Source organism: Canis aureus, chromosome 27 (genome assembly GCF_053574225.1).
Source record: "Canis aureus isolate CA01 chromosome 27, VMU_Caureus_v.1.0, whole genome shotgun sequence".
Lineage (NCBI taxonomy): Eukaryota > Metazoa > Chordata > Mammalia > Carnivora > Canidae > Canis > Canis aureus.
Window position 1 is genome coordinate 13,612,351 of NC_135637.1, and position 27,889 is coordinate 13,640,239.

At 43.7% G+C, this 27,889-nt stretch overlaps 1 protein-coding gene and 1 long non-coding RNA gene across 3 annotated transcripts in view; one reads left to right on the forward strand and one right to left on the reverse strand.

Annotated features, from left to right (window-relative positions):
- The window catches only part of PTPN11 (protein tyrosine phosphatase non-receptor type 11), an 82,581-nt gene extending 78,150 nt beyond the window's left edge, over window positions 1-4,431 (forward strand). For both annotated transcript variants that reach the window (XM_077875715.1, XM_077875716.1), the window contains exon 16: window positions 394-4,431. The gene's annotated coding sequence lies outside the window, so the exon portion shown is untranslated. The remainder of the gene's footprint in view (window positions 1-393) is intronic.
- Window positions 4,432-10,203: 5,772 nt separating this feature from the next.
- Window positions 10,204-27,324, reverse strand: LOC144299489 (uncharacterized). The gene is made up of 3 exons (XR_013366193.1): window positions 27,248-27,324; window positions 25,206-25,319; window positions 10,204-10,383 (listed from the first exon to the last, which is right to left on the reverse strand). It is a non-coding gene; the product is annotated as an uncharacterized LOC144299489 (long non-coding RNA).
- Between the last annotated feature and the right edge of the window lie 565 nt (window positions 27,325-27,889).

Sequence of the window (27,889 nt, forward strand, 5' to 3'; positions counted from 1 at the left end):
GATCTATGGGGACCCAGGAAGCAGAGGGATACACAGCCCCAGAGGGTTGGAGTCAGGATGCCCAAATTCTCATCCCCCTGGGCCCTCTGATTGGCTGTGTGACACAAGGCTCTGGCCTCATGGGCCTCCACCCCCTCACCTTCCACACCCCTTCCAGCTCTGTGGCTGGGAACTCTTCTCCCTGGTACGTCTCTTCCCTGTCAGTCACCTTTGTAGACAGTGACTCGGGTTGTGATATATGTTGGAAACTTACAGTTTGAATATTGCATGTTGCAATTCCCATTTTAATGGGTGGTATATTTAGAAGCTTTTAGTCTACTTGAAAATGGTTTAGTGCCTTGAGAAACTTTGAGATGTGTACTCCTTAAAAATTCTAACTTATTTCTTCCCTAGATATGGACCTTTACCCTCTCCCTAAAAAGATCAAGAACAGATGCAAGAAAGAATGTGTGAGAATGAATTTGAATTTGGAAAGCTTGTGTTGTGGACCTTTGGAGAAGCAAAATTTGAAACCATTTAAAGACCACTTTATTCTAACTCAACAATACCTGATTACCAATTACTCATTTCCTCAGATAAGAAGAAATCATCTCTACAATGTAGACAGTGTTATATTTTATAGAATTTTATTTTAAATTGAGGAAGCAGTTAATTGTGCTCTATATTTTACAGATGATGGTGATTCAAATTCTACATATATTGGCATTTTCTTTTCTTTTTATAACCTTAAAAATTCAATTATTTTTCTCTTTGTGAGGGATAACGGCACTTTTAAGAGGAAAATGTTCTGGAAAAGGTGACAACATCCTGTGGGAGTGAGAACAGTTTCATTTATCATTGTTTATCCAGTAGTGGATAATTCATTTGATGGCCTCATTTTTTGGCTAAGTGATAATTAAGCCAGTGCTCCAGACCATGAGAAGTCGACTGTCTACCTTTGCATTGCCATTAAAAAATCGTGGGAAAAAAAAGAGTCATGGAAACTTGGGAGAATAGGCGTGTTTTCTTCTTAGCAGATGACCAGTTACCTTCAGCCTGTTGGCTGAGGAGGATGTGGTGGGAAAATGTTTGTCATGTTTTCTTTTCATTTGAGTAATTGTCTTGTATTTAGAAAAAAGAAATGCATCTGTGGAGAACCAACTAGAGTCGTGATTACCGATTGTTGGTGACAAACCACCCCAAAACGCAGTGGCTTGTCCTTTTTTTTCCCCTCCTCACTATTCCTCAGTCTGGGCTGGGCTCAGGTGAGCTGTTTCTGTCCTCTCGCTGGTGTCACCCATTTGGTCAGCAGGTTGGCCAAAGACACTGGGATGGTTGGGCTTTTCTCTGCAGTTCCATGGGCCTCTCCTTCTCCATGTGGCTCCAGTGGCCACGAGAGCACGGTAGCTGGACTGCTTACATGGCAGCTCAGAGCCTGCAGGGTATAAAGCAGGCATGGCCAGGCCTTCTTGAGACTTAAACCCAGAACTTCTACTATCCTCTATTGATTAAAGCCTCACAGGCCCAGCCCAGATTCAGGAAGAGGAGATGGCACAAGGGTGCCAAGTGGAGGTATGATTCACCACAGGGGATGGGGGTGGGGGGCAGAGTAGTAGACTGTCAGAATCAGTGCCACAGGAAAACAGCAATAGTTAGCAAAAGTAGAAGCTGCTAGTGATGTTGGGAAATTGAAGCTGCTTTCAAGAGCTGGTGTAAGCTGGAAGTCAAACAGAGAGGGCCTTCTAGAAGCTCCCTGAACCACTTCTGCTGGCTCTGAGCATATTTTCTGAACCATCCCTTAGGGAAAGTGGTCTCGTAAGGATGGATGTGTTTCAGGAGCAGAGCATCTGAAAGCAGAACCACCTGTTGCTGTTGACCCACAGGAGGAGGTGAATGTGGTGCTTTCTCCTTGCCAGTGGTTTCAGGCTGCGGAGAAGAAGGGGCAGTCCAAACAAGGCCGCTAATCAGATTGAATTAGCAGCAGTTCATTTTTGTTTTAATCAAGCCGTAAGATTTGCTACCGTTCTACCTGAAGTGCCTTCTCCAAAGACATCCTCTTTGCCCCATGTGTTGGATCATCCTTCACTGAGTGTGTTTCAGTTAAAGTATCATTGGTTGACATTGTAAAGATCATAAAATGCATGGCAGCTTTGCTGTTAGCTTATGGTCTCCTGATGGCAGATCCTTCTTGATTTGGCTCCCGATCCAGTCCTGGTAGTACTGAGGTCTTTACCTCCCATGAAACCTTGAGGTAGTTTGAAGACTGCCTTCGCTGCCATTTTCACAGACAAAATGCACATTGGTCCCCCTTGCTCCCCCTCCATTGAACCTAGAATTGCTTTAGAACACAGGTATGGCCCAGAGGTAATTACTTTCTGAGAGGAAGGTCAATGACTACTGTCTTCTTGTCAAGCCTGGAAAGAAAGAGATTCCAGTTCAGTATTTGCAGCAAGGATCTTGAATCCTATTCTTTTTCATTCATTGTCACATTGAATTGTTCTTGTTTGCCTTGATTTTTTGTGGTATAGTTTAGACTCTGGACTTGGGGGGCAAAGTCTTTCACCAGCACACAAGGGTTTGATTGTACAAATATATCTGCTACATTAACGTCTCTGCCGGTAGCTTAAGATCAAGTTGTTTTGCGCTTGAAACAGAAATACCTGATCTTGGCTAGCTTTGTTTGTTACGGGACATTGATTTCATTTAGATTTCCCTCCATGAAGCCAGCAAACTATCATGTTATGTGAATTCATGCCAAGATAACATTGTGGGAGTCCCTGGGTTGCTAAGGTTTGTCATGTTTTTGGTGAAAGGTGATTGCAGGTTCTCAGATGAGGTTATTCTCCATGAGATGAAATTAGGAAGAGAGGCCATGAAGATGTGGGGAGCTGGAGGTGCAGGTGTTAAAAAATTGTGGAAATGAAAGTTCCAAAGAGGTGGTTTGTGAGGAGGTCAGAGTGCGTGGGGCCAGAGCAGTCAGTACTTGAATAGGTTGAATCGGGTAACCTGGCAAGTAGGTATGATAGATACAGGGATACAGTCTGCTTCTGGGCTGCTGGTAGACATTAAATTTGCACAATATCCCATAGCTGGTCGAGTATTTTAAAAATTATAAGCATAGGGTTTTATATTTGGGGTGAAGAAATTATCTGGCACATGGTATTGGGGTTTTTTTGTTTTATTGTTTTTTTTTCTTTTTTTTAAAGCCAAATTTCAGAGTCTTAATAGTTTTTTTTACCCCCTTTGGTTAAAAAAAAATAAAAAGACACCTCACCTCCAGTATGTGACCCTCCTGAAAATTATGGTCCTCTCTCCCATTGAATCAGTGACTTTTCAGATGTGGCTAAATGGGGATGAGCAAATTGATGTATGATTTACTTGGTGTTTGTACATTCTTTACGGAGCCTTGTTGTTTTGGAACAGCAAAGATTATCAAGATTATTTTTAGGTTTTTTTTTTGTTTTGTTTTGTTTTTACTGGGGCTCTTAAGAACTAATATAACATCCTGGGTTATTTCTAGTTCAGGGAAATGTGGAAAGGTATGCAATTGTGAAGTATTTTGTTGTAGCTTATTAGTCCATAAGGGGAATTTAGGCCGTAGACATAAGGACACACCCAGTGCAGTTTCTGTTTTCTGTTGTTGGGGGGAAAAAGTTTTCTATAGCAAGCACATGGCCTCCCTGATTTCGAGATGCCTTTATTAGGATCTGTATTAGCCCTTAATGTTGCGGAAACCTTTCTCCCTCTTCCTCTTGAAAGATAAGTTCCAAAATACAGTTTATTGTATCTTCCATCATTAAAAAGTTTGTTCTTTTTTTCACTATGGGCAGTTCACACAAGGCAAAAATATTAAACAGTTGATTTTAGTGTGTTATATAACTTTACTGTATATCAAACTAATTTCTACAAGTTTTCATCCTAAACCTCAAATCATGTAATTAATAATTTGCCTGTTTATTTATGACATAATTGTGATTCTTTTATTAATAAAAGCTAATGGAAAAGGATCCTTTATTAAGCTGATGACTAGACCTACATTTAATTTTCCTGCAGTATATGAAGTATTGTACCAGAGTATTAAAAGATATGTAATATTTTATTGATAAATCTATCCTTTAAAAGGAATACATTTTAGGATGTCATCATTTTGATGTGAATCATGTAAATGTTGATAATATGCACTGTTTATTATACATTTAGTGTTTCAAAAGATTCACTTAATTGCCTTTTTGCCCACGTATTATGTAGTCTGTTTGCAATTGTTTTTTAAAAAAATGACATGAAAAGAATAGTTTATGTAGAGAAGCATTAGTGGATGTTGTCTCCCCACCTGTATTTATGGGTGTTAGTTCAACTGCGTTGCTAGTTGCAAAGCCGTATTATCAGAGTAGACGTGTATTTGTAAACTGTATGGGAACTAAAAATTAGGAATAAAACCATTTTCTTATATTATGGTATGTCATCTACTTCATTGGAAATGTCCAGGAAAAACTGAGATTATAGGTCACTCAGCCTCTTATACTGGCCAAATGCTGACATTTAGTGGCTCTTATCTGGAAGTTAAGTCAGAATACAGAATACACGAGTCAGTTCCTCAAGCATTTATTGAGCACCCACTTTATGAATAGCTTCAGGAGACAGGCAGGGAATTCCACTTCCAAGAATTTATGAGTAAGTGACGAATAGGAAATATGTCTGTAAAACATACAGGAAGTGATCAGGAAACATACAAACCGAATGCCAGACACCACCCATGTGCTAGACTCGGGCCAAGCAGTGACTGAGACAGATAGGGGGCCACCCTTGCCACATTGATGTCCTAGGGTGAGCTGGGCCTCACAGGAGTCAGAAGGCAGAAATTCTAACTGGGACACAGCACTGCTTGGAAACAGGTGGCCAAGACACAGCAGGAAAGACCGAGATGAGGATTATGAGGAGGGGCTCTGGGTGTCTATTCCAGGGGAACCTGACTTCCCATAGAAGGAGGGCCTCTGTGCTACCCTGGTGGTTATCCTCTGGGGTTTCAGAGGTGGTACTGCATGCGCTTTCGGCCTGGAGACACCTCATTCCCCATCATCCTTCCTGAGATCCTGAGTTAAATTAGAAGGCACGAAAGAAAGAGACTTCTAGTTCTATAATTCCTACTCACAAGAAAAATCCCCAAGAAAACGTGCAGATTAGGGATCCCTGGGTGGCGCAGCAGTTTGGTGCCTGCCTTTGGCCCAGGGCGCGATCCTGGAGACCTGGGATCGAATCCCATGTCGGGCTCCCGGTGCGTGGAGCCTGCTTCTCTCTCTGCCTGTGTCTCTGCCTCTCTCTCTCTCTGTGTGACTATCATAAAGAAAAAAAAAAAAAAAAAGAAAAGAAAACGTGCAGATTAGAGACAAAGCAGGTCTCCCATCCAAGGAGATGGGATAACTGGGTGACAGGCAATGAGGAGGGCACTTGATGGGATGAGCACTGGGTGTTATACTATATGTTGACAAATTGAATTTAAATTTAAAAAATTAATAAAAAGATGCAAAGCAGGATGTCTCATGACAAATCAGTTGTGGGCTGATACGGTCATCTTGTCCGTGAAAAGCTTCTGAAGAGAGTTCCTACTCACTGTTGGATCACATTACATGTGTATGCTTTGCAGCTAGCCATTTGCTTTGGCTCCGTGAGACACCACAAAAAGGGATTGTCATGATCTCGAGTGAATGGTTTCACTGCAAGTGCTGTTTTCCCCCCCGGGAACTAGCTAAGCTTCCAAATAACTGAATTTGCAGAATGATAATGAGCCAGAAATAGAGATTTGCTGTTTTATCAATAACAGCAGTTACCAATGAGCTGATATTCTTGTCATTTGAGGTCAGACGATTTAAATCCTGAAGTAACATGATGAAAAATATCAGTACTATACATCTGAAAGGAACTGTATACTCTATGTTGGCTAATTGAATTTGAATTTAAAAATCGCTACTAAATACTTTTTTGTAAGAAAGTGATACTGCACTGTAAAATCTGGTGGCAGTGTATGGACAAAGGAGTTGGGGTGATATTCAATCTTGAAGTCCTCTCTACCTTATAAGACAGCTGTTCTACTGCACTGGCAGGGATTTCGGGTTCAGATTCTCTTCCATTTAGCAAAGATGAAATCCCACCCCCTTTCCACCCAGGGACTAGGCACTGAGGAATGGATGAACAAAATAGTTCTTGCTTTCCAGGAGCTAGGTGTACCCAGGGAGGCAGATAATTATAATTGGACTGGAGTAGACAGTATTCAGAGTATTACTGTAAAGTGAAAGTTACATAGAGGAGTGAATTAGAGAGGAATTAGAATTCAGTGCTGGGGGTCACTTGAGCTTATTCTTGACCAGTGAGGAACCTCTGTGTGTGTGTCTATATGTCTAGATCTCTTTCTAAAAATGAACTGGAAGACAAATAGCTGTTTCTCTGTTCAATTCTTGCATCTCTATCACTGAACAAAGGAGAATAATTCTCTTTATCATGATTCATATGGATGGTCTTTCTAGCACTTTTTGGGCACATTTTTGCAACAAAACAGTACATATTTACATATTTTAGTGTTTCCATTCTCTGTGTATCTATCCATTGCAGTTTTTACTTCAGTTATTGATGTCTAAATTAATATTTTGGGGGCAGCCCCGGTGGCGCAGCGGTTTAGTGCTGCCTGCAGCCCAGGGTGTGATCCTGGAGACCCGGGATCGAGTCCCACATCGGGCTTCCTGCATGGAGCCTGCTCCTCCCTCTGCCTGTGTCTCTGCCTGCGTCTCTATGAATAAATAAATAAAATCTTTTTAAAAAAATAAAATAAATTAATATTTTGGGTAATATAGGTCAGTTTTGCTAAGACTTCCTAGTATAATTTAGAGTGTACATTATGGTTTGGAATGAACCATTTCATTCTGAATGTAATCATCACCAAGATCACATATTTTTTAAAAAAAAGATTTTATTTATTTATTCAGGAGAGACACAGGCAGAGGGAGAGAAGCAGGCTCCCTGTGGGCAGCCTGATGAGGAACTCAACCCCCGGGCCCTGGGATCACAACCTGAGCCAGAGGCAGATAACGCACAACCACTGAGGCACCCAGGTGCCCCAAGATCACATTATTTTATTTTATTTTTATTTATTTTTTATTTTTATTTTTATTTTTCTTAAGATCACATTTTTTTTAAAGGGGAAAATCAAATTCATGTAGTAGGGGCAAAGGATTTTTTTCCCCACATTGCGTTTTCATAGAAACTCACAAAGAAAAGTTAAATTACGGTTTAGTTGGGGCGCCTGGCTGGCTCAGTCCAAGGAGCAGGTGAATCTTGATCTCGGGGTCATGAGTTCAAGCCCGTGTTGGGTGTGGAGATTACTTAAATAAATAAAAAACGAAAAAAAATTGCAATTTAGTTTTACAATGGATAAAGTTCCTTTATCAAGAATGATAACATTATGGGATGCCTAGGGTGATGCAGGCAATTAAGCATCCGACTCTTGGGTTCAGTTCAGGTTGTGTTCTCAGGATTGTGAGATCCAGCCCTGTGTCTAGCTCCACCCTCAGTGTGGAGTCTGCTTGAGATTCTCCTCCCTCTGCCTCTCCTGCTTGTGTTCTTTCTCTGATAAATTAAATAAATGAATAAATAGATAAGTAAATAAATCTTTTTTAAAAAAGAGAAAATGATAACATTATATTCAAGCAGGACTATTCATAGAGAATTCAAGTGGTCTAAGCTCCTGAGTTTTCTCAGTGTGGCTGAGTCTTCCAAATGATGGCATTTGAATGTGGCCTCATGGTTCAGTCTTGTGTGCTTGTTTTGTTTTCAAACTATTTCTATTATAGTAAAATACACAAAGCATAAAATTGACCTTTTTAACCATTTTTAAGTGGACAGTGCAGTAGCATCAAGTGCATTCACACTATTGTATGACTATGACCACCGTCCATCTCCAGAACCATTTCATCATCCCAACCAAAACTCTGCACCCATTCACCAATACAACTTTTTTTTTTTCCCTAAGATTTTATTTATTTATTCCTGAGAGACACAGAGAGAGAGGCAGAGACACAGAGGGAGAAGCAGGCTCCTCGCAGGGATCCTGATGTGGGACTTGATCCCAGGACTCCAGGATCACGCCCTGAGCCAAAGGCAGATGCTCAACCGCTGAGCCACCCAGGCGTCTCTTTTTTTTTAAAGATTTTATTTATTTATTCATGAGAGACACAGAGGGGGAGAGAGAGAGAGGCAGAGGCACAGGCAGAGGGAGAAGCAGGCTCCATGCAGGAAGCCCGATGCAGGACCTGATCCCAGGTCTCCAGGATGACACCCCGGACTGACAGTGACGCTAAACCGCTAAGCCACCTGGGCTGCCCTACAGCTGTTTTTAAAGTTATCCCCCTCGGGGGATCCCTGGGTGGCTCAGCGGTTTGGCGCCTGCCTTTGGCCCAGGGCGTGATCCTGGAGCCCGGGGATTAAGTCCTGCATTGGACTCCCTGCATGGAGCGTGCTTCTCCCTCCTCCTGTGTCTCTGCCTCTCTCTCTCTCTGTGTCTATCATAAAATAAATAAATAAATCTTTAAAAACAAATAAAGTTATCCCCCTCCCCGAGGCTTAAGTCTCTTCTGAATTTTGGAATTTTGTGTATTTTTTGAATAGGTAATACATCCACTTAGAACAAAATGTAAAAGGTTCAGTAGAGCACACAGGGAAAAATCTCTCCACATCTTTCTCCCATGGACAGTTTCCCATCATATCCCCAGGACCATGAGCAACTTTGAATACATGTCCCGCCATAAAAGTGCTGGTTCCAGGGGGTCTTACACTTCTTACTAGGGTGGGTAACGCTGAATTGTCCCTCAGTGAGTCTGAACCCACTTTATCTCTAGCAGTCTGTTTCCTCACACCTTCGTCAGATTGACATGTTTTCGAACCTGCACTCCTGTCCACCCGATGGGTAAAAAATCATAGTTCGATGTAAGTAAGTTTGCATTTGTCACAAGAATGAGGCTGAGCATTTTTTTTTCAAGTGCTTTTGTATGCCTTTCTGTGAACTCTTCAGGTCATTTGACTTTTTTTTTTTCTATTGAGTTCTGGATCTGTCTTGTCTTGTTTTGCATTTAGAAATAAAGATATGTATATATATACATATATACATATATATATATATATATATATATTTCAAGATTTTATTTGAGAGAGAGAGAGAGAGAATGAATGGTAGGGAAGGGCAGAAGGGGAGAGAGAGAGAAAGAGAGAGAAGCAGACTCCTTGCTGAGCAGAAAGCCTGACTTGGTGCTCCATCTCAGGACCTGGGGATCATGACCTGAGCCAAAGGCAGATGTTTAACTCACTGAGCCACCAGGAGCCCTAAATATATATTTTAAAATTTATTTTATTTTCTCCCCACCCCCAAGGGAATAAAGATATTTAATTATCTGCAACTGATTGAGGTGGCTGGCATTACTGAGTCACCAGGATCAATTTCTGTGAAATACTCTTCTGTAGGTGCATGTGGGATACGCCTGTCTGGGCTGGGAGTTGTGGTTTTGGTCTTGCTGTGATTATAATTCTCAGAGGGGAATGAAGAGACCAGTCCAGGAAACAGGTTCTCAGCACTCTCGGGATGCTGGAGTTCTATATATCAGCCACCACATGAGACCCATCTTAATTATCCCAGCAACTGGATTGAGAATGACTCAGATTTTCTTTCATATTCAAAAGTGCCCAACAATATGCATGCAAGCATGCATCCATTCAACCACTTATTGATAAGTACAATGAGTCAGGCATCAGGCTAGTGCTGGGGGGAATACAAAACAGGTGTCTGTCTTAATGCATGGCTTAAAGGACTTTATGGCCCATTTAGGGGAAGGAGACACACAGGCTGAATACAAGATGAAAAATAAAACAGCTTTGGGTGAGGCCTGGCTCAAGACTAAAGGGGCAGGGGCTCCTGGGTGGCTCAGTGATTGAGCGTCTGCTTTCGGATCATGTCGTGATCCCAGGGGCTTGGGATCGAGTCCAGCATTGGGCTCCCCTGCAGGGAGTCTGCTTTTCCTTCTGCCTATGTCTCTGCCTGTCTCTCTGTGTCTCTCATGAATAAATAAATAAAATCTTAAAAAAAAGACTAAAGGAGTAGAAGGAAATGACCACGCTCCCACTCATTTACTAAGTGACAGTTATGTGTCAGCCACTATTGGAAGGTTTGGACAGATTATTTTTTACCTGTAAGGTCGGTACCATCTCCAGTCTATTTTGCTCACTGCTGTGTGTATCCAGTGCATGGCACCTGATGCTCAGTCGTAGGATGAACGGCCAATCTCGATATTATAGGTGAGTAAACTCAGGATCCAGGACGTTAACCGACTTCTCCAAAGTCCCCGTGCTTCCTCATCACCACGCTGAGCCCTGCAGAACCCCGGGAGAGGACAGGAGCCCCAAGGGAGGACATCACACATGGCTGGGGACCTGGGCAGGGGAAGAGTGGGGGACCCAGGAGAGCATCCCTGGAGGGCAGAAAAGCACATGGTTTGGGGGATCAGGCTGGAAGCAGTTGGCTCTGGCTGGAGCAGAGGGAACCTGAAGGCAGGAAGGAGATAACAACTGAAAACCCAAGTGGGGGCCATGATCAAGGAGGCTGGGCTTTTTCGTTTTTTGTTTGGGATAGAAGATGGACAACTATTTTTTTAAACAGATTTATGGAGATATAATTCACATTCCATACAATTCACCAATTTAAAATGTACCATTTGGTTTTTCGTATATTCACAGATATGTACAACTCTACCCACTGTGAACGTTAGAACATTTTCATCGTCCCCCAAAGAAACCCTGTTCCCTGTGGCTATCTCCCCAGCCTTCCTATTCCAAAGCATAGACATAATTTTTCTAAATAAAAAAGTTTCATTTGGGATCCCTGGGTGGCGCAGCGGTTTGGCGCCTGCCTTTGGCCCAGGGCGTGATCCTGGAGACCCGGGATCGAATCCCACATCAGGCTCCCGGTGCATGGAGCCTGCTTCTCCCTCTGCCTGTGTCTCTGCCTCTCTCTCTCTCTCTCTCTGTGACTATCATAATAAATAAATAAATAAATAAATAAATAAATAAATAAATAAATAAAATAAAAAAATTTAAAAAAAAAAAAAAATAAAAAATAAAAAAGTTTCATTTAAATAATAAGATTATAGAGAGACTTTTCCCATAAGATTACAGGGAGGACAGGTTCTCTAGAAGTGGAGCCTGTGACGGAGGTTCCCGTGGAAGTGATCTGCAGAAGGAAAGCCCTCAAGAGAGGCAGGAGAGGGCAGGGAAAAAGCTAAGTGCTGTGAGACAGATGGATGGATGGACAAACATGGTTTCGAATGGAGGAAGCTTCAACCCGGCCTGCTGGGGTTGCTGTGAGCTGTGAGCAGTCACTCCCAGTGCTGGGGGCGCTCAAGATTGGGTGGCCATTCTTTGCACCTACTTCACCAGCGGAGGAGATGGCATTACTGCCACCCAGTTGCTGAGGCCAGAAACATGGGGCTTGCCCACGACTCCTTGTGCTTCACTTTCCACCCTTGGCTTCTCCACCCCACGAGCTGGTTTGGTCCTTCCAAAACGTACACCCCATCGTGTCTTCTCCCTATCTCTACTACTGCCACCCTAATCTAGCCACGGCCGCTTATGCAGGTCAAGGATGCAGGGCAACAGTGTTCCTGGAACCCAGAAAGATCTTAAGTGGCCTCTCCATTTCCAATCATGCTCCACTATTGCCTTTCTCCCCACAAAGGGGTCTTTTAAACACATACATCAGATTCCAATAGTCTTCTGGTCTCTGGTGGTTTCCTGTCCTGCTCAGAATCCAATCCCAATTCCTTACTGGACTTCTGGAGTGGAGAGAACTTCACTGCATAGCACTGTCCTTCATATTTTAGAGTATTTTGCATCCCTGATCCCAAACTGGTAAATGCCAATGGTGCCCATAGTCCATATGGCAACCACAAAACCCCGTACATCACCAAATTCTCCTGGAGGGGGTTAGTACCACCCCTGGTTGAGAAGCTCTGTGTGATTTCCTGGCCTCTGTCCATGCTGGGATCTCCCTACAGCTATACATTCATAGCATCTGGCAAGTGGATTCCAGCTACGGGATATTTGCACATGCTGACCCTCTCCAGGGTCGGGTCTTTGCTGAAATGCTCTCCCTCCAGGTCTTCACATGGCTGGCTTCTTGTCATATATATTTCAGTTCAAATGTCATCTTCCTGAAGATACCCTTATGAACCACCTTAAGGCACTCTCTGTTATGTCACCCTGTCTTGTGTTCAGCCCTATTGCATCAGAATCTGCATTTTTACAAGATCACCAGAGGATGTAGAAACACATTTATAGGTTGTAACATGATGCACTGGAGGATGTCTAGGAGGAGATAAAGGCCACTGGAAATGATACTCAGGCTTGGGTCAGTTCGTGTCTGCAGACATGGATTTGAGAATCACCTGACGTCACAAGAGTAGCCACAAAGAGTAAGAAAAATCCAAAGGTTGGATTTCAAAGAACAAGACAAGCGTCATCCCACACTTGGAAACAGCTTCAGATATTCTTAGATATCACACCTACCAAGATCGAGTTTGTGAAATCCCAAACATATGTGAAATCCATCTAACTATGGGAAGAGAAGGGGGAAATTTTTTAAAGGAAGCAAACTCTAAAATTAAAGTCTGTTCAGGAGGTGACAGATGTCTGGGTCCTGATAGATTTCTAGACTTGTAAAAGCAATTTTTTTCATTTTCATTCATACATGTTTGTTGCTTTCCATATTACCATGTTTTTTTTTTTTTCATTAAAATCATTTTCCGTCTTTCTAAAGGGTTGATTACCCCAAGTGTTACATTGTATGAAGTCTTTAGAAATTGCCTAATAGGGGTTCCTGTGTGGCTCAGTTGGTTAGGTGTCTGTCTTCAGCTCAGGTCATGATCTCAGGGTCCTGGGATGGAGCCCCATGTCAGGCTCCCTTTCTCCCTCTCCCTCTGCCCCTCCTCCTCGCTCATTCTCTCTCTCTTTCTCAAGTAAAAAAGAAAAGAAAATACCTAACAAAGTTTTGAGTTATGGACAGAAAAATATCCCTGAGTTTCAGCCACATGAATGATCCTCTAGTCCTGCCCTATTGTGAACTGATTTATCCTGTTTAATACCTTTTCTGCATTTGAAAATGGACTAAATCCTTGCTTGGGACCATATAATTCTCATCTTTAGATTTTAGGTTAAACCATCAGGTTTCTGATAAGGGTAAGTTAGAATAAATACATTTGAATTTTAGGGTCCAAGTGGAGATGGGACATTTCTGTCCTCGGTGTATGGATTTCTTTGGAGAATCAGGGCTTTAGGACAGCACAGGCTTGAGTTTATTTCCTAGCTTTGCCACTTACTAGCTGTGTGATATTGGACAAGTCAGTTAAGGCTTTGATCCTGATGTCTCTTTAGGAAAATGTAAATCATGGTATCTAGTGTGAAGGACTATTGAGAAGTTTATGGCAGTAGGTGCTGTCTCTAGGACATAGTACATGCTCAATAAACATCTATGTTTTCCTGTAGGGCTTGGGAAGGTCTTGCAGGCCCCTGACATAGCCTGTTTCTGTGTTATACAAATTTACCAGTTGATGGCACATAGCAGGAAAGATATGAATAAAATTCATGGATTCCATTAGGGTTTACACAGCTCTTCAAAAAAGTAATTGTTGAGTAAAAATCTTTTGCTCTTTTACAGTCAATTAGTATTGCAAATCCTCAACTAGCCTTCCTCCGTGGCACAGAAATGCAAAACTTAATTCAAACACACCTTGGAAGTTCCAACATGGTTTTGTTTTTTGCTAGTGGCTTTTAATCTTGGGAACAGAAATGGGTTGATTGCATCCTCTGCTTTGGAAAAGTGACCAATTGCTTCAATTTGAGGTGGGGGTGATTTGAAAGAGGTGAGTTTGGGGAAGGCAGAGAATAAAGACCCAGTCATGAGTCTTGCCTGTGTGACTTCAGCAAGTAACGTAAGATTTCAGAGCCTCACTGAGAAAGGGGCTGAGAAAGGTTGTAATATACTGCCTGTGCAACTGTGCAGAACCATGAGTTAGCAGGCATTCACAAGAATAGCCATTTGTTTGTAGGAGCAAAGCGATGGAAGATGCCCCAAATGGCCACCTCTGCAGAAGAATGGATGGACTCAGTGGGGTGTTTCCCATCTGCTGATGTCTGATACAGCAGAGGAGAGGAGTGGATCACATTGGGGGGGAGGTGAACCATACAAACCAATAAGCAAGCAAGGTTATTAATTTTTATTACCTACTATAGAAGATCATATAAGATTTTATGTTACATTTATTCTGTTGAACATTTGAGATACTTCCATATGAAACGTTAAACAGATTAACCGAGGTAATAAATGTAACAATCATCCTGTCGGGATCCCTGGGTGGCGCAGCGGTTTGGCGCCTGCCTTTGGCCCAGGGCACGATCCTGGAGACCCGGGATCGAATCCCACGTCGGGCTCCCGGGGCATGGAGCCTGCTTCTCCCTCTGCGTGTGTCTCTGCCTCTCTCTCTCTCTCTCTCTCTCTGTGTGTGTGACTCTCATAAATAAATAAAAAAATTAAAAAAACAAAAAACCAATCATCCTGTCAATAGAAGGGGCATTGCTGCAGCCAGATGCATTCACAGCCAGTAGTTACTGTTTATTGAGTGATCACGCAGGTATTGTGCCAAGTGCTTGACACGTGTTTTCTTTTCTTTTCTTTTTTTTTTTTTGACACGGATTTTCTTTTTTTTTTTTTTTGACACGCATTTTCTTATTACAATTCACACAACCACCACACCAGAGAGGTGTTCTTTTCGTTTTCATTTTACAGATCAGCAAATTGACGCAGATAGCCAATGCACATTGATCGAATGCTTTGTTATGTGTGAGGCACCGGCGGTACTGTTATTCTTGCATTATCTTATTTCATCTTCCAGTAACCCTGGGCACTACACCAGAAACATGGCTTTCCACTGGGGGTTGGCAAACCTTTTCGGTAGAGGCCCAGATAGTAAATCTCTTACGCTTTGTGGGCCACACGATGCCTGTTAATGACCATTCAGTTCTGTGGTTGGAACAAGACATCGGCCAGAGATAATGCAGGAATGACTAGCGCAGTGTGCCAATAAAACTTTGATAGATGCTGAAGTTTGAATTTCATTTAATTTTCACATGTCATGGGATTACATTTTCCTTCTGATTTTTTTCCAACCATTTAAATTTTATTTTTTATTTATTTTCATGTGTTATGAAAAACCAGGTTGGATCTGGCCAGTGGGTTATAGTTGGCCAAGCATGACTTTAGATGGTCAGTTCCATGAGGGCAGGAACCTGGTTGATTTTACTCAGCATTGTATACTTAGCTGCTGGCACACCATTAGGGACTCAGTACATGTTCGGGGAGTGAATGACTAGAAGACGATATAGCAGATGTCAGATGATGGTGACATTTTCTCTCCCATTTTTGGCAACTGCCCTTGACATAAGTAAGGTGAGCACTTTTTTAGAGGGTGATATTAATAATGTCTGTCCTAGGCAAACCAGGATGCTTGGTTATCCCAATGTTCCCCACTGGGAGATGGTTCTTTACCATAGTGACAGCAGGCCATTGGCTTGTATGTCTCTGTATTTGCACACACACGTGCGTGGATATAAAACAGTTACCGACTTTCCCTCACAATTCTTAATTTGAAATCATTCAAACTTGCAAAAGATGTGCAAGAATAATAGATCAGCACAATAAACAGTCATATACTTGTCACCCTGATGGAGCCATTTTTGACATTATGTCATGTTTATACTATGTATCTCTTTCTACATTTATATATATCACCTATCATTGTTTATCTAAGAACCAGGTGCAGACAGCATGGCACTTAACCTTCATTACCACAGTGTGCACCCAAAGATACAGATGTAGTGAAATGACAGGGCACCTGCACGCCAATGTTTATAGCAGCAATGTCCACAATAGCCAAACTGTGGAAGGAGCAAAGATGTCCTTCAACAAATGAAGGGATAAAGAAGATATGGTATGTATACAATGGAATATTACTCAGCCATCAGAAAGGATGAATACCTACCATTTACCTCTATGTGGATAGAATTGGAGGGTATTATTACTCCAATGTCAGTTGAAGTAAGACAATTATCATATGGTCTCACTCATATATGGAATATAAGAAATAGTGCAATGGACCATAAGGAAAGGAGGGGAAACTGAGTGGGGAAAAATTAGAGAGGAAGACAAACCATAAGAGCCTCCTGACTCTGGGAAACAAACAAAGGGTTGCAGAAGGGGAGGTGGGCGGGGGGATGGGGTGACTGGGTGACGGGCATTGAGGAGGGCATGGGATGTGATAAGCACTGAGTGTTATACTGTATGTTGGCAAACTGAATTTATTTATTTTTATTTTTTAAAAGATTTTATTCATTTATTCATGAGAGACACACACAGAGAGAAAGAGAGAGAGGCAGAGACATAGGCAGAGGGAGAAGCAGGCTCCATGCAGGGAGCCCGACATGGGACTGGATCCTGGGTCTTCAGGATCAGGTCCTGGACTGAAGGAGGAGGTACTAAACCGCTGAGCCACCCGGGGCTGCCCGGCAAACTGAATTTAAATAAAATTAAAAAAAAAAAAAAAAAAAACACTGCAGTGTGCAAATCCTAAGGTCATGGACATCCTTTCTTTCTTTCTTTCTTTTTTTTTTTTTTGACATCCTTTCTTATAACCATGACATGATGTTCACACTCAGGAAGTTGAACATTGATGCAATACTATCGTCTACCATGCAGTCATTATTTTAATTTCCCCATTTGTCCACAAAATGTGTTTTACAGACTTTTTTTTTTTTTCCTTCCGAATCAGGATCCAACCAAAGATCGTGCTTGGCACTTAGTTGTTCTTTCTATTCAGTCTCTTGGAATTTAGAATCGTCTCCTTGCTTTTTTTTTTTTTTTTTCTTTCCTGGCACTGATATTTGAAAACCATAGGCCATTTGTTCTGTACAAAGTCTTCCAACTTGGATTTGTTTGATTGCTTCTTATGATTAGTTTCAGGTTAAACGTTTTTGGCAAAAATGCCTTGTGGGTGATGTTGTGTTCCCAGTGGGTCCTAGAGGGAGGTGCAATATCCTAGCAATGATGATGTTAACCTAGTTCACACGGTTAAGGTGATAGATCTGATTTCTCTCCTGTAAAGGAGTCTTTTTGCTTCACAATTAACACCTGCCATTTGTTAACTCAAAAGGAATGCCATTCAAGGGAAGATCCATTGGAGAGTGTAAGCGGGAAAGGACAAACAGGTACAAGGGGTCTGACAGCTTCCAGGTTCTTAGGAGCTTAAGAGTGACTGCATTCAACGGAGAAACACAGCTCACGGCTCCTTGCTTTGTGGCTGTATGTATGCAAAGCAGCGCTGTCACGCAGCAACTGTAGATTTATTGGTTGTGTTAACTCTCCACGATTCGGTGGTTCAGGCGGGCTGCTGGGTGCGACAAATCTTCCTTGGTGGTTGCATCAGTTTTCTTTTTTCTTTTTTTTTTTTTTAATTGGTGTTCAATTTACCAACATACAGAATAACCCCCAGTGCCCGTCACCCAATGCATTAGTTTTCAAATTGTGTAGTTACAAAGATGGGACGTGGCCAGCCTCCCCTCCTCCATATGGTTTTCCCAAGAGCAGCAATGTGGACACGTGCCACTATGTTCCAGGCCACCATTTCTCTAACCTGATTACAATAGTCCCCTAATGCTCCCTCCAACATCTACCCTGCTTGCTTCCTTATCCCAGTCCATTCTCCTTAAGGCAGCCTCCCGTGCTCTTTACAAACTTCAAATTACCAACCCTCTCCTTAAAATTTTGCCTATCGTTCCTTGGATAAAAATCCTTAGAATTATATCTACCCTGGATGGTCTGGTCCTTATCCTTCTCTCAGATCTCATTTTCCTCCACTGGTGCCTGTCTCTGAACCCTAGCTACAATGGCTTTCTTTCTGACAAAAATGCTTCTGCCTCAGAGCCTTTGCATCAGCCTCACTGTTCTTGTACCTGAAACATTCTTTCTTTGTTCTCCTACTAAGGCAACTACTTGTTTTTTTTTAAAAGATTTTATTTATTTACTCATAGAGACAGAGAGAGAGAGAGAGAGAGAGAGAGAGGTAGAGACACAGGCAGAGGGAGAAGCAGGCTCCATGCAGAGAGCCCGACGTGGGACTCGATCCAGGGTCTCCAGGATCACGCCCTGGGCTGCAGGCGGCGCTAAACCACCAGGGCTACCCTAAGGCAACTACTTGTGTTGTATGCTCACTAAAGATGGATCTAATTTTGGGTATGGCTACATCCAGAAGCTCTAAAAAACTTACTAAAGATTTATCTCTTGAGTCGGTGTTGGCTTTATTTAGGCTGTTTCTTTCTTCATGGTGGCAAGATGGCTACCAGTATATCTCCAGGCTTAACTCCTGCCCCCTAGGCAGCTCCTATGAAGAGAGAGTACCTCTTTCCTAACAGTTCTTATAAAAATTAAGGGATTGGTTTTAATTAGAGCACTATAGGTCATATGCGCATTGCTGAGCCAATCCTTATGGCCAGCGGATGGAATTGGTCATTGGTCAGGCCTGGGCCAGGTGACCGCTCCTTGGCAGGGGGTGAGCCTGGGCTTTTCCCAAGCCTCTTGGATTGAGAGCCAGGGAAGGGTGTTTCCAAAAGAAGAAATAGGTGCTGGGCTGCAAAATAAAAGTTGCCAGTTACTGAGTCACAGGATTTATTTCTTTGAGCCCCTTGTGGGGCTCTCTGCTCAGCAGGGAGTTTGCTTCTCCCTCTCCCTCTGTGCATGCACTCTATCTTTTTACAAAAGATTTTACTTATGTGAGAGACAGACAGAATGAGTGGGGGAAGGGGCAGAAGGACGAGCAGACTCCCCACCTGGCAGGGAGCTGGACTGGGGCTTGATCCCAGGACCTTGAGATTATTCTCCCAACTGAAGTCAGGGGTTTAACGGACTGAGCCACCCAGGTGCCTGAGGTTGTAAGAATTTTAGGCGATAATGCTTCCTGTCCTCTGAATCCATTTTTTTTCTGGACAATAATAAGCATTGTATAAATAAACAAAAGAAAATAACAAAATGAGAGCAAGATTTGGCATGATACTTGGATGTGTGTGACGAAGGAGATAAGGAGCTTGGAGACCTCAAGTCTGGAGTCTGGGTTCCTGCGCCGGCCTACCTGGGACTAAGAATTATGTGGAGGAGGGCCGAGTGGGAAGGAGGAGTAGATAGTTTGTCGCGTTATCCCTTGTGTGTGTGAGTGCGCACCTGCACTTGCGTAGGTGTGTTGCATGCGTGTGTGTGCATATGTGTATGTGTGTACATGCATGTGCACGTGTATGTATGGTGCATATGTGTGCATGCACGTGCATGCCTATGTATGTGGGAAGCAAAATGACTGGTGCTCAGAGACCATTAGCTTCAGTTCCATGTTTCTTAACACCAGGAACCCAGACCCTGAAATAGGGAAAATAATTGGCTTGCCCTCTCATAGCGACCCCTATCTCCTGGTTTTACTACCTCCAGCCTGGCATTTTAATTTTTTTATTTGTTACTTTTTCTTTGTCTAGAGGAATGCACATTTAAATTAATTTTGAAAACTGAAGGAGAATATCGCAGGCAATTTTAGTGGCAAAGAAAATCGAGTTTCCTGAGCCTTAGAGCAACACTGATTGCAATATACCAGTGTTCATAACCTCTGGGAGGTTGCTGAAGTCTTTCCTTTTATGGCTCTTTTTCATAAAGGCAGTTTGGTGAAGATGAAAATACTCAGAGACTTCTGCAAGTCATTTTGTGTAATGGCCATTGACTGCTTCTCACATTTTTCTGGAATTTTCATATAAGCCTTTCTTTACACGTAAGGGCTTTTTATGGCCGATGCCTGAAGATATAAACCCATTTAACAGAGCTAGACTGAGGTTCTCAGTTATTCATGTTGAAGAGAGTCCGTGTCCAAAGCATCTGACAATGACACCTGTATTTATTTGTGTGGTGCTGCTCTCAGCCTTTTCATAGTAATGTTATTGCAAGGAATACCCCGGGGGAGCTTCCTACAGACACTTCCCTTTTCCAAACCAAGGTTATGACTGGACCTACCTTGGTGTTGTTTTTTGTTTTTTAAAGATTTTATTTATTTGTTCATGAGAGACACACAGAGAGAGGTGGAGACATAGGCAGAAGGAGAAGCAGGCTCCCTGCAGGGAGCCCGATGCGGAACTCCATCCCAGGACCCCAGGATCATGCCCTGGGCCGAAGGCAGAGGCTCAACCACTGAGCCACCCAGGAGCCCTATCCTGGTGGTTCTTATTATGATTGCAAGATGCCCATCAGCAGTAACCATTAGGAAACTTTAAAGGAAAGCAGCTTATTACTTATAAGCCCCAGAGCACACAAGGTGAGCTAGGCACCACAAAGCAAGGGAGAGGGTAGGTAAAGGGAGAGGTTTGAGGAATGAGAGAGAGAGAGAGAGAGAGAGAGAGAGAGAGATTGATTCTGCTTTTTGGGGTTCGAGAGTGGGTCCTTGAGAATGGGTCCTAGGGTTTCTTGGGCTCTCTCTTTACTGATGAATTTGAAATATAAGAGTGGGAATGCAAAGTGCCCAAAGAGGAAAAAAAAAAAAAAAGTGGCCCAAATGGGCAATTATGGAAATCAACCAAAATCTCTAAAACAGAGGCATCTCAGTGGGGGAAGGCTGGCTCTTTATTTAGTCGGGGTGGTTGACCGTGTGTTTATCAAGATAGCCCTGGATGCTTCTCTGAAATGGATACCTCTGGAAGTGGATGTCTCTGCAACGCAAGCTGAAGTCAGACACTTGGTGACACCAAGAACAGCTGCTGTTGGCGCTTACACTACAGTATGAATTTGCTTGTGTCCTGGGGCAGGTCTCTTCCATCTCCTGGACCTGTTTGCCCCTGTAATTGGAGGGGGAAACCAGAGTGGAATGCAGGGTAGAGTACAAAAGATGATTGTTTTTGTTTGTTTGTTTGTTTGTTTTTTTATACAAAGGATGATGGTAGTTGATACAAGGACAGGGCTTTAAATTACTTGGTTAAGGTGATCTACTTTGTTCAGATCTCTTTCAGTCTCTGATTGATTACCCCATGAAGAAAAATTCAGCTTTGTGCCACTATGGCTTTCATGCCTGGTGCTTGCTAATTTCTCTTTCCAACAAAGAGAATTTCATAATTTTTTTTATTTTGAATTTATGTTTTCCCTTTACCTTCTTTCTATGTAGCCTTCTTTCTAGTTTTCCATTTCCAACAAGAGCAGCCACCACCGGGCAGCCCCGGTGGCGCAGCGGTTTAGCGCCGCCTACAGCCCAGGGTGTGATCCTGGGGACCTGGGATCGAGTTCTGCATCGGGCTCCCTGCATGGAGCCTGCTTCTCCCTCTGCCTGTGTCTCTGCCTCTCTCTCTCTCTCTCTGTGTGTTTCTCATGAATAAATAAATAAATCTTAAAAAAAAAAAAAAAAAGAGCAGCCACCACCACTTAAACCGTGCTTATTCTGGGCAATTTTCTAAAGGTTTTGCATTCATTTCATTCTCTTAAAAGATACTATTATTATTTCCACTTTATGGATGAGAAAACCGAATCACAGAGAGGTGAAAGTAGTACTTGCCCAAGGTCACACAGCTAGTAGGGACCAAAGGCAGGATTTGAAAAGCAGAAAGTCTGCTTCCAGAGTTCTGGAACCCTTCTGCTTTGCTGAGGCATGAAATAATGTTTCCTTTTAAAACATATTCAAGGGGCACCTGAGTGGTTCAGGTGGTTAAGCATCTGCCTTTGGCTCAGGTCATGATCTCAGGGTCCTGGGATCAAACCCTCTGTTGGGCTCCCTGCTCAGCAGAGAGTCTGCTTCTCCCTCTGTGTCCCTCTCCCTGCTCATGCTCTCTCTCTCTTTCAAATAAATAAGTATTTTAAAAAATGTATTCAAGAAAAAGGGGAGTGCTGGATGAGTGTCAATCTCAAAGAAAACATTAAATAAATAATAAAAGCATGCACGATGGGGATATGACAAAATTGTGACCAATTGTGACTTCAGCTTTGAGTCACCGAACTGTGGGAAATGCTGGATACTGTAGAAATCTGAAATTCTGTACGTGAGGAAAATGCCTGCATTAGGCACAAGAAGAAGCCAGATGGGGGCTCCTGAGTCTATTCTAAGCCACAGCACTGGTAGCTTCCAGAATTGCTTGTCTAAGATGAGAAATGTCTTCCTCACATGGCCACGGAGCTGGGTGACTCCCTTGAGGGTGCCAGGCATGCCGGACTCCTTCCATCTGACCTTGCTCCAGGCTGAGGACCAGTGTCCTTTCGTTGAGGTGCCAGCTGCCTCTTGAAGGTGGTTTTATTTTTATTTTTATTTTTTTTGAAGGTGGTTTTAATGTACTGTCCATGCACGAGTGTGGGCGTGCTGGCCGACCTTTGGCCAGTGTAATTAATGGGCATTTGGTACAGCACAGTCACCTCACGTCCCCTTGGGCGGCGCAGACGAGGGGAGGAGACTTCCTGCAGCCTCGGGGACTGTGGGCAGGTCACCTCGCCTTCCAAGTCCTCCCACCTCCCTCTGCTTTGCAAACAAACCCTGCCTCAGATCCGCACGGGGACTCCTAGCCTAACCCTGACCCCTACCCTCTTGCTTACCTTACCCTTAACTCCTAACCTAACCTTAACACAATCCTTACCTGATCTGCTATTTCTCCCCTTTATCCACCCGCTCGGCCACTTACCCCCCAACCCCTAGCCCCCTGCTTTATTGAGGCATACCTGACAAATAAAAATTGTCCATATTTGGGCACCTGGGCGGCTCAGTGGTTGAGCGTCTTCCTACCGCTCAGGGCATGATCCTGGGGTCCTGGGATCGAGTCCCATATTGGGCTCCTTGCAAGGAGCCTGCTTCTTCCTCTGCCTGTGTCTCTGCCTCTCTCTGTGTGTCTCTCATGAATGAATTAAAAAAAAAAACCTTTAAAAAATTATCCATATTTAACATGTGCACTGTGATGATTTGACATATGTATATACTGTGAAGTGATGGTATATTAGCCAGTAATTAGCACACTTGTCACATGTTACCATTTCCAGCCACCCATTTATTCATTTACTCATTCGTTTATTTTTTTCATCCATATCAGCTAGGTTCCCGTGGGAAAGAGACAGCACACTTTAACTGAGCAGTTGGGGAGAGTTTGGTACAAAGACTGTTGATAATGAGGTAGGTGCAAAGAAGGGCTCTCAAGGGTATATCGAAGAACTGAGGAGCTAGCAGAGCAAGGAGCTGTTACCACCGCTGGGGCAGAGGGAGGGAAGGGGGTGGGGGGCACCCAGAGACTGGTGGCGCTGTGGTGGAGGGGCTGCTGACGGGAGCTCCTGATAAGTCATGAAGTGTGCGGTGGTTATCACAGCAGAGGAGGCCAGGAGGGAAACAGCCCACCTCTCCTTCCTCTCCTGCCTTGGGAGCTCCTCCTAGACCACTGGGTATGCCTCCATGAGGTAGAGATCAAATGGCCCCAGGTGGTGTGCATCAGTATGTAGCTGCTGTTACAGTAGAGAGGAAAGTGAAATGTATATTTTACTCAAGGCCCTTTCAAAAGAGGAAGAACAAAAGTTGAGAGGGCTTTGTCTTAGAAGCAGATGAAGAATGAACATTTTTCCTTGTGGAAATAATGGTCTTCCTAAAGGTTTAGTGTGGCTGGGACAAAGAATACAATCTAAGACATCGTCAGGAGGCAAAGCCATCTGATTTTGCTGTATAATATGTTTGGCTTCCGTAAGGCAGAACTCACTGTACTCGCTGTTAATTTGCTCTCATTGAGGCCCAGAGAGGGCAAGTGGTTTGCTCAAGGACACACAGCATGTTTGTCAATGCTGAGCTGGGGCTGGAACTCATCATCTGTGAAACTGTCTTCCATCGCTCCCTGCCTCTTGGGACAAGTCCTCACAGTCCCTGGAAGGACATGTGGTGTTGTTTTTTAATCTCCCCAGCTGCATTTCATCTTTTCCAGGTGTTAATGGCACTTCCCATCATGCAATGCTCCAGACAAATGCTGGGTTGTCTTCCTTGCCCTTTGCCATCTCAGAGAGGTCAAAACATGATGGTTTCATTATCTGCCCCTGAAAGCAAATTTTCATTCCAGCCACCTCTGCCACGAGCAGCTTGGTCAGATCTTAACCCATCATCCCTCCCCCTCCTTTGGCTCCAAATCCCAACTTTCTTTTTTTTTTTTTTAAAGATTTTATTTATTTATTCATGATAGTCACACAGAGAGAGAGAGAGGCAGAGACATAGGCAGAGGGAGAAGCAGGCTCCATGCAGGGAGCCCGAGGTGGGATTCGATCCCGGGTCTCCAGGATCGCTCCCTGGGCCAAAGGCAGGCGCCAAACCGCTGCGTCACCCAGGGATCCCCCAACTTTCTTATTTGTCAGGGAAGATGTCATGTGTTCAAGGCTCCTAGGTTGTTAAACCTTGGATTGATAAAATCTTGGAATCTTCTCTCTTTTATTCCCTCTGTCCAAGTAGTTATGAACTTCTTTGGCTTTGGCTTTGGCAGTGTGGACTAGTGGTTAAAAAAAAAAAAAAAGTGCAGGGGGTGGGGAATGTTGGCCTAGGATAGACCTGGGTTCAGATCCTAACTCTCCTGCTTTCCATCTATGAGACATGCATCAAACCTCAGTTCCAAGTGTCATGCTGATCTCACTTCAGCAGAGGACACATGGCCCTAGATGCTGGGGGTTGGAAGGCCTCTCTGTTCATGCCTTCAAGGATCCCTCGGCTGCAGAGCCACCTGGCTCGTGTCCCCTTCCAGGCCAGCCTACAGTTTAAGACCCATCAAGAAGGAACATGAAGGCCCAGCCATCTGGACCCACTGGGAACATCACCACATTAGTTCCCTGACTCCCTCTAGGGTAGGCTGAGGATGTGGTTGTGCCTCGGCTTCCCCTCGGCCCACTCCTGCTTCCTCCCACAGGGATTGATCCCAAGGATCCTCCTTCATAAGTAGCCAGTATGCTAGACTGTGTCTCAGAGTAGGATTTCTGGGAACTTCAACCTAGGACAGTGTCTGGTCATCACATTTCCTCCTGACAGACTGACCCTGGGACCTTGACCATGTCTCTTCACTCCTATCTGTAAGATGGGGATCATGCCTACCTTTCACTGTGGTTGTGTGGATCACATGCAATCGTACTTGGGAAAGGCCTGGGGCACACAGCCTTCTTCTCCTCCTTGGGTGAATGACTGTTCTTTGGGCCTCGGTTTCACATTCTGTCAAAGGAAGGGGTGGCATTGGATCAGTGGTTTCCACAGTTGGGTGCACATCAGGATCACTGAGGCAGCTTGTTCAGGTCCAAATTCATGGAAACAGTGCTGGCACAGAACAGAGAATCAATCAAATCTTGAATAAATGAATGAATGAATACTTCTTAATTACTGAGGGCCTTTGAAAACACTTCATCCTTTAAAACATTTCCACTCTTATTTCTACATATGATCTGTACTCTGGCTGAAGAAAAGGTTCACCAGATTTCAGAGGAATTTGAACTCATGAAGTGATAGTCAGAGACCTGGCAGTGTGGCCTGCAGAAGGGGCCCCAGATTCTGAATTGGTCAGAAGATCTGTGTTCTGAGACACCTGGGTGGCTCAGTGATTGAGCGTCTGCCTTTGGCTCAGGTCTTGATCCCTCTTTACTAGGTACCAGGCATGGTGCAAAGTGTTGGGAATTTGGCCCTGAACAAGAAAGACACAGTTCCTGCCAGGCAGGAGTTTATAATAACTTGGTGGTGGTGGCGGAGAGTAAACAAGAAAATAAGCAAAGACACAAATAAGTATATAATTGCATTTCATGAAAGAAAGAATGGTAGGGGCTAGGAAGAGCAGCTATGTGTGTCTAGCAGTGAATAATTAGAGAATATTTAAGGAACATTGGGTTGGAGGTCAGGGAAGGGGCCCGTATGAGGGGGGACATTTAGGATAAAGCCTGAAGTGAGAGAAAGAGGTAGCCAGTCAGAAAGCAGGGAGAAGAGCATTTCTGGCAGAGGAAGCAGCACAGACTAAGGTCCTAGGGTAGAAGGAGTTGTGCATATTGTAGGAGTTAATGGCATGATAGCAGAGGGTGAGGGAGGAGACCAATAGCCTAGGAAGACTCGGGGGATGAGAAAGGGGTCCAGTCATGATGGAGACATAGACTTCAGTGTGATGTCTGGAATGGAAAGCCACTAAAAGGCTTTAGGCAAGTGAACATCCCAATCGGATTTCCTTAAAAAACAAAAACAAAAACAAAACAACAACAACAAAAAGCCATGGCAAAGGAATGGAGTTCTTATTAGTGGTATCAGCATCCATGGTAATAATGGTGGTCTCTTTTCTATCAAATGTTCTGTTCTTTCCCCATTTACCCTGAAAGCTATTTTTGGGGGGAGGGGCGGTTTGTCTCATCTTTACAAGACATGCTGCTGGGAGGGAATTCCATCCTTCTCAGTCTTCAGGAATATCTGGAGCTGCTGTTACAAGTAGTTTTGATCTATAGCCACAACATCCGAGGGGTTCATTTCCTATGATTTTCGAGGGGAATGACTCATACTTTTGCATATTTTAAGCGAGAGATGGATGCACGGGCAAACAATGTTCCAGGACCCAACCTGCCAGAGACTATCCCCGGGTTCCAGTGCCCTCTAGCCATTCTGCTTTGTGTCCAGATTCTCTCTCTGCCCACCTCCTGGGCCACCCCACATGGTGGTTTGCCACCAGTCAAGCAGCCAGTCCAGCCCAATGTTTGCATAGTTTGAATAATAATTTTGCATAATAGAGGCTCTCATTTAAATGATGTAAATTTCCTCAGTCCTCTCTCCAGATTAGTATTAATCCATTCAGCGAGATCACTTTTAGGGAATGAGAAATATTTACAAAAGACGGCGAATCAAGTGCACAGGCTTTGAGGATTTTCTAGTGAAAATTTTAAAAAGTTTTTTTTGTTGTTTTGTTTGATATATTTGAGGGTAGAGGTTGGAGCTGAAGGCACAACCTTTTAATGCAACTCAGCGATTTTCATGCACAATTTCCCTGAGTCAGTTAAGGTAGGGGGAAGAGGGAATGGGGGATGGGACCTAAGAGTTGGTCCTAGGGGAGGGAGGGAGGAGGACATTGGGAAGCAGTGGGTCCAGTTCTCTCTCTGGATTCCTCTTGTGAGATGTACCTGAGGATGGGCTCCTGCTCTCTCCTTCCTCCCTCTGTAAATCCTCTGTGTCTTCTGTGCGAGCCTGGTATGTATTTACTTCCTTGTCTAACAGGAAGGACAAGAGACAGGGGGAGGAGGGGTGCTGGGCAGACCTGTGTGTCTGTCAGGGTTTTTTGATTGTAAGCAACAGAAATCAGCTCAGGCCCCGTTAAGTCAAAGGCATCCCTAGAAGGCTTGGCATGTGGGGAGGGGGCATCCAATCAGGCCAGCTGGGGTTCATGCCCACATTTTGGCCTGGGGAGATGGGGGCACCTTGCAGATCCACACCTAACACATGTGGCCCTCGAGGCAAGAGTGCAAAGGGAGGCCCATATGCCGTTTGTTTACATATTTGAAAATTACAAATCATGCAAATAAACCTTTTTTTTATTTTTTTATTTATTTTTATTTTTTTATTTTTTATTTTTTTTTTATGATAGTCACACAGAGAGAGAGAGAGAGAGAGAGGCACAGACACAGGCAGAGGGAGAAGCAGGCTCCATGCCCCGGGAGCCCGACATGGGACTCGATCCCGGGTCTCCAGGATCGCGCCCTGGGCCAAAGGCAAGCGCCAAACCGCTGCGCCACCCACGGATCCCCACATGCAAATAAACTTAAATC